Source organism: Telopea speciosissima, chromosome 1, assembly GCF_018873765.1.
Source record: "Telopea speciosissima isolate NSW1024214 ecotype Mountain lineage chromosome 1, Tspe_v1, whole genome shotgun sequence".
Lineage (NCBI taxonomy): Eukaryota > Viridiplantae > Streptophyta > Magnoliopsida > Proteales > Proteaceae > Telopea > Telopea speciosissima.
Window position 1 is genome coordinate 64,048,730 of NC_057916.1, and position 7,564 is coordinate 64,056,293.

The window sequence follows — 7,564 nt, forward strand, 5'->3', positions numbered from 1 at the left end:
TCTTTTTCTCTTTTCTCCACAAGAAAGGGAGCTATATGAGAGTCTAGGAGGCTGTGGAACATCCCCATCGCGGTTATCCCAAGATTATTCGAGGATTCGCAACCATACTTTATTGGATCATTATTTTTTTTCGGGGTATTCTTATTTGTTCTTCATTAGCATATGTGGTGAAAGGTACACATCTCCCTCATGTTTATTTATTTACATCACTGTGTTCTAGTTATCCATACAGAAATCTGGGATTGGGGTTTTGATGAAACCCATGGTTTTTCTAACAAGTGGTATTAGAGCCAGACTGTATGGATCTAGAATCAGTGCTAATGGAACATAAAACATGATTAAAATTGATTTGAATAGTAGTTTTTTTCTTTGTTTGTGGGTCAAAAGTAACCCATTTGACCGGACCCGAAACTCAGCCCAATAAAATACTGATACCCGATGACGTGGCAGACCCGACCCGACCCGTATTGTTTGCCCCTGACCCAACCCGAAGACCCAAAAATTGACCCGGATTTGGTCCGGTGGATTGGCCGAAAAACCCGCCAGAATTTGTGCAGGCAACGGGCGTTTACCGGCGTTGACTGGCATTGACCAAGAATTTTTTTTAAAAAAAAGAAGGGAAGGGAATCTTGGGAACATAATCAACTGTTTCTGTTTCGGAACTGTTCTGGAATTGTGTTTTTGTTCCCAAAACAGCTCTGGAACGCTTTTCTTGTTCCAGAAGCTGTTCTAGAGTGTTTTTTTCTTATTCTGGAATGCTGTTTTAGTTCGGATTTTGTTCTGGAATGCTGTTTTTGTTCGGATTCTGTTCTGGAATGACGTTTTTTATTGGATTTTGTCCTGGTATGCCCCATTTTGCTTGTATTTTTCAAAGTCGATGTTTTGGGTACCCTATTTGAATAATTTTGATGAACTTATGGGACCCGTTAATGACGATTATGTCACCTTCGGGTGGCGCGTGGGACGTATGGAGCATCGAATTGGGCTCCGGTTGGTCTTGTTTTATTCGTAATTTCAAGATCTATCTGCTGATTCCTGGTTTTAGGACATTTAATACTTTCAGGGACCTGTTTTTGGATGATTATGTAACTTTGAGCATATTTGGACTATTTTGGGTTGGCCATTGCCACTTTGACGATGAATATGCATATCACAACATATTATGGACGTTTAATGTATTTATTTTCACTTATATTGCTGCAAATAAAGTTGAGAAATTATGAGAAGGTAAAATGGTGATCCACCAAAGTGGCCCATTGAATTATTTTATGGTTCTGTCAAAGCAGCAAAATAGGTAACATTAGTCTAAAGGCAGTGTTGGCAAAGATTGACGAGGTGTTATGCACATAGATTAGAAAAGATAGTAGTCTAAGGATTCCAAATGCCCAAAAGTGATGGAATTTCTAAAAACTACTGATCTTTTCATGGAAAGGCAGTATATCCATCCAAAGATAGTATATTCAAAGAATTTGGGATGCATGGCCTAGGGATTTTCTTATCACCCAAAGGTGGAGGAAAATTTTCGAAAGTCATCGACATCTCGCGGTATTTGTAGTACGATAAAATTATTATTTGAGGTGCATAACCTAGGGGTTTTCTTATCACCCAAAGGTAGAGCAAAATTTCTAAAAGTTGTTGTCATCTTGTGGTATTTGCAGTGCGATAAAGATGTGTGCATTTGTCTCAAAATGATAAGAATATAATATTGTAAAGAAGCATTGTTGATTGAACTGTTGATTGATGTTTATCATCTAGAGTGCATACATACATGTATTTGGTGTGTTTATGATGATAAAGTATAGAACCACTGATTTTATGGCAATGTGTTGATACATGCTTGAATGATAAATGGATACGCGATGGTGAAAGAACATGTTGATTATGTTGTACGATATAGAAACCTTGATATTATGATATTGTGTTTCTATATGTTGATGGAAAATTATGGTAATTAACGGTTAACTAAGATAGATAATGAACCATGAACGGAATGTTCCATTAATAAGGACTGAGGTGATGAAAAATTATGTTAAAACCCAATTTGTAAACCTGTAGGGTATAACAGACCTTGAGCCATTTAACGGAAGCCATTTTGGTGGTACGGACTGAAAGTATACCGATCGTATGGAATGATGAGGCTAAACACTAAAATAAAATAAGAAATAATAAAGAGGAATGAATGAGCGAATAAAATCACAAAAGAACTTATTAAAGAAAGAAAAGAATAACATTGTGAGTGATGACTTAGCTGAGAACAAAGAAGAAATAAGTTTGAGAAGTTTGATGTTTTTGATTACTTTATACAGAATTTATTGTTTGAATTTTTACCTTCAAAATTGGTTGATTTGATTTGTTCGTTTCTTTTTATCAGTGGGAGTTCTTCTTTACATGATTGATATGTTTGTTGAGTGGGAGTTCTTCTTTACTTGATTGATATGCTTGTTAAGTGGGAGAACTCAAAAGATATATGTTTCGTTTTAATCATGACGCTTCTGCTTGATGTGATGAATAGCATTTGCATGCATGCATATGTTGTTTGATGAGTTAAAGGCTATTTTGGTCTATGGATGTTCGATTGGTGATAAGTCAAATCGTTCGACTATTTCTAGCCATGGATGTTCGATTGGTGATAAGCCAAGTTGTTCGATTACCTGCGAATATGACGATGTTCAAAGGTAATCTATGAGTATGACGATGCTCATGGTACGTTTGAGGACCCACAAGGAATGATGACGATATTTATATGATCACAGACGTGTACGAGATTCCCTTGTACAAAATTATCTCAAGGTAGTTTATGTTAGTAAGTAAATCTTTGTTTGTAGCTGACAAAAAGTGGTATGCCATATATTGAGGTGTATTTTCTGTTGTTGCTCAACATTGATATATTTGCTAACTAGATCAATGTTGAGTACCATTATAATTGTATTGAGATTCCATGGCCACATCTGATAATGATGTCTTTATAGTTAATCTAGCCTAAGTGGGAGATTATTAGACATTTTTCAATGATGATATGTGGGCTTGATTAATTATTGGGTCGATCATTAATGGGAATCAAGAAATACAAGAGCTGACGTGGCTTGCTACTTATTTTATTGAGATGGATCGGACCGGCCTGGCCCATTGTGGAAGTGGGTTAGGGTTTGGGGAGTATTATAAATACTAATGATGAAAGGTCCCTGTAATCACTATTCTCTTTTCTCTTTTCTCCACAAGAAAGGGAGCTCTATGAGAGTATAGAAGACTGTGGAAGATCCCCATCACGGTTATCCAAGATTATTCGAGGATTTACAACCATACTTTATCGGATCATTATTTTTCTTCAGGGTATTCTTATTTGTTCTTCATCAGCATACGTGATGAAAGGTACACATCTCCCTCATGTTTATTTATTTGCGTCACTGTGTTCTAGTTATCCATATAAAGATCTGAGATTGGGGTTTTGACGAAACCCATGGTTTTTCTTACAGTTGTGACCTCAATTACTTGTCATCAACCACTGTTTTCTACCATTTGACACTCAGTGAATACTAACTTTACTTAGGTTGAGGTTGTACTTGGCTAAATTTGAACTTTAATTTAGAATAAAGTCTTGAAGAACTTGCCAAAGCTCAACCCGACCTGCAACTACAACTGGCTCAAAAAACACAACAAGACTTGACTATTTGTTTGGATTTGGGTTGGACAATTTCACTCCTCGTGTTACTCAAGCCTAGAATCATCGATAGTGGTTGGTTAGTGTTCAAATATCCTTCGGCGGATGATCTTCCCTATCCCTACCAATTGGGTTCTATAGTGGAGGAGGGTCTCAGCCAAAGGAGGGAGAAGAGAAGGATGAGGAGGGACCAATGTAAGGCCCCGTCAAGAACACTGGTGAAGGAGGCATTGCCAGAAAATTTTGTTGTTGGAACATTTAGTCAGATGCAAGAGTGGGGGCAGCTCCAAGCATCTGGCAATGGCAGAGGAGTACTGGAGGTAAGAAGGAGATCGTCGAGTGCTTCTTTCCAGAGAAGGGAACAAAAGCAAGGATGGAGGATCAAGGGATTGCTGTGGCACTGGTTGATAAGTTGTTCCAATGTTCCTCTTGCCGGAGCACCGCTTCATCACACAATACCACACCGGTTTTGACACTCTCAAGTTCCTGACCAAGACTTGATGGACGTTGAAAGGGGAAGATAAAGTCTGGTCTGCTAAGGGGCGAGGCCAGGGTAATTTTTATCCTCTCCTGTTTGCTGCCCAAATAGGACCATCCTGTCCCCTCATATGGGGTGCGAAATGACGATTTAACCTCCCTCGGGCAGGGGGTTAGGTTGTCATTTTGAGCCCCCATGTGAGGGGACAGGACGATCCTATTCGGGCAGCAAACAAAAGACGATAACAATTCTGAGAAGCCAAAACGGAAGAGAGGAGTGGGACTAAATTGAGAAATTACGATATTAGGTCTTCCATCCTATCGCCACATCATCATATGATGGGTATAAAAATCCGGGTACAAAAGCTGTTTGTAACCTTTTTGGTTACAAACAAACGCATCCTTATAACAATGTCTAGTAATTAACTACATTACTTTACTATAAAAAAAAATAGGGTTTTTTACAATTATCACCCCAAAATCTTTCATATTTATTATTACCCCTTCCAAAAAATTTTGAAACAACTGTTACCCTCCCCTGTTGCATACTAATAACTAACTGGCCCCCACCGATACAGAACTGTAACGGAGGGGGTTAGTCGTGACAGTGTGCTGTTGTCACGAATTTTCTAGGACCAAAATGCTCTTTTGGGATGGTAATTGTAAAAAACTCCCACCCCATCACTGTCCCTTCTCCTCCTCCTCCTTCTTCTCCTTCTTCTTCCTGCTCAAGAAATAATCTGGCCCTCCTCTCTTGCTCTGATCTTGAAGTCCTTCAGCTCCGCTCAGATGGTTTGATCGGTCAAGGATCGAAACTCCAAGCCCTATCAAATGCAAGTGATAAAAGCAATGATATATTCCATCAACAACAACTATTTTATTCTGCAACTGATTCCAACGGCGAGATAAATCTAGAACCTGGTTTTGATGTGGCTCTTTCAACAGGCAAGCTTACGGCAAGGGTGACTCTTGGGTTGTAATTGCTCAAGGAAAAGACACACATACCCCAAATATTAGAGAGAACGAGAGAGGAAAGAGAGAAATTGATTGGGTTCCAGCTTCTGCCTCAAACCAGCAAGTATGGGAACTACAGAGATTAGGGAAGAGAAACTGTATGCAACCAAATTTTTATTCCAAAATCCAACTCTCAATCGTTGGGAACAGCCAAGTATATAAAGGGAAAACAACTCCTAATCCTAATCCTATTTTGAAACTTGATCTCATTGGGATCTCATGAATTCAGGATTATTAGTGACTGGATTTTATTGCTGGGGTTGGGAATTCTTGACCGCTAACCTTCTTTTCTATTCCGCTACCTCTTCCTCCTCTTAAACATCTTTCGCCTTTCAATTTTAGAAGAATCTTGCTTGTAAGAGCTTTAGCTCTTATATTTTTTAGGGTTTTCAGTTATTTCAAATACGAATTTGGGAATAAGAGAAGATGGCTCAGAGATGCTTGCCGGCCCCATTCTTGACAAAGACATATCAGTTGGTGGAGGATTCAAGCACCGACGATGTCATCTCATGGAACGATACTGGTACTACCTTCGTTGTCTGGAAACCTGCGGATTTCACCAAGGATTTGCTCCAAAGTATTTCAAGCACAACAATTTGAAATGGTTGGAGAAGAAGGAGCTTCTTCCATCGGATTAAATGGGTCTTCCATCAAATTAAATCCAGACAATCAAAGAGTTAGGGTTTATATGTTGGGTTCAACTGGGCTATGGGGATAAAAACACCGAATTTAAGCAGGAAGGTGGTGATGGCATGGGCGGTTGGGGTTGCAGAGGAGGAAGAAGAATGAGGAGAAGGAGGAGGAGAAGGGATGGTGATGGGGTGGGAGTTTTTTACAATTACCATCCCAAAAAGGGTATTTTGGTCCTAAAAAATCCATGACAACGGCACACTGTCATGATTAACCCCTTCCGTTACGGGTCTGTAACGGTGGGGATCAGTTAGTTATTAGTATGCAACAGGGGAGGGTAACAGTTGTTTCAGAGTTTTTGGGAAAATAATAATAAATATGAAAGATTTTGGGATGATAATTGTAAAAAACCCAAAAAAATATAATCTAATAACTACATTATAGCTTTAATATATGAATATATCTTTTCTCCAATCACCTAACTTTTGAGTACCGTGGCCTCCCAAAAAAATCTAGGAGAAAATGATGTTAATTTTGTAGCAACTTATGGACATTAAATCTTAAATGGGATGACACGTAGCTATCAAGCTTTACCAACGAAACATAAGCATCTTATAGAGAATACTCATTATTAATTAGTTTAGGTACAAAAATGCTACGATTTATGTAAGTCACAATTTTTACTTGTTAATGCAATTTTATTACTTTATTATTTCTTAAAAAAAATATTTTTGCCTAGAAAACAAAGGCTTTGGTATACCTATGCATTGCATAGATTCCTAACTACTTTCCTTAACCACTCATATGTCTTCCATGAGCATGCGCTATGTAAACTTATAAGTGAAACCGAAGATTAGATATTTATTTTTACTTTATTTTTTTTCTTTTTCTTTTTTTTGGTAGAAATCTTTTTTTTTTTTCTTGATAAATAAGTTAGTTTTATTTTGTTTATGAAGGTCTAAAGATCACGATTTAAAAAAAAAAAATGTTGATTAGACATCTTAAAGTATGCTTTTAAGTGTGAATTCTTTTGTCATGCATAATTTCTTTTTTCATTATTTTATTTTTAAGATGAATTGATTTCTATGGTATTCTATTAATATTATTTTTTTTTGGAGACAGGAGGGGTATGACTTTAGGCCGACTAAATCCCCCCTGGTATTCTATTAATATTGGGTGATGATATCAAAGAATATAAAAAGGAACACATTATAATATCCCTTTTTTCAATGCCGATCATGTCTGCAATCCATCTCCATTGGGGCTTCAAGAGAATTAGTTTTCAACATTGAAGGGTGATTATAGAAACTTTGAAGATATGGTCTTAGGTTGACTCAATGCTAATTATTAAAGCATAAACATGTTATTTTCTTTCTTTTCTTTGGTTCTTAATTCTGACCTAACCATTATCTAATGATAAGTATCCACATTCTAATGGTCCCCCCACCCAACCCCCCCCATTGCATTTATACAACATGGTATTTTCCTATTTTATTGCCTTTTTTTCAGGAATTTTTTATTCCATGAAATTTAGTCTAGTGTGATGGTATTTTAGTTTTTATTATAACGTCTCTCTCTCTCTCTCTCTCTCTCTCTCTCTCTCTCTCTCTCTCTCTCTCTCTCTTTTGCTCTCTTCCTTGGTTCTTTTTTTTCTTTTTTGGTAAAAGATAGTCTTATTCATTGCGCGTGAAACACGTAATCGATGAATTACATAGTTCAATCAACCACGGAGAGGAATTCAGTCAAACTATCATACGCGCAGTAGACAGAGCCTTCCAAGCAAGA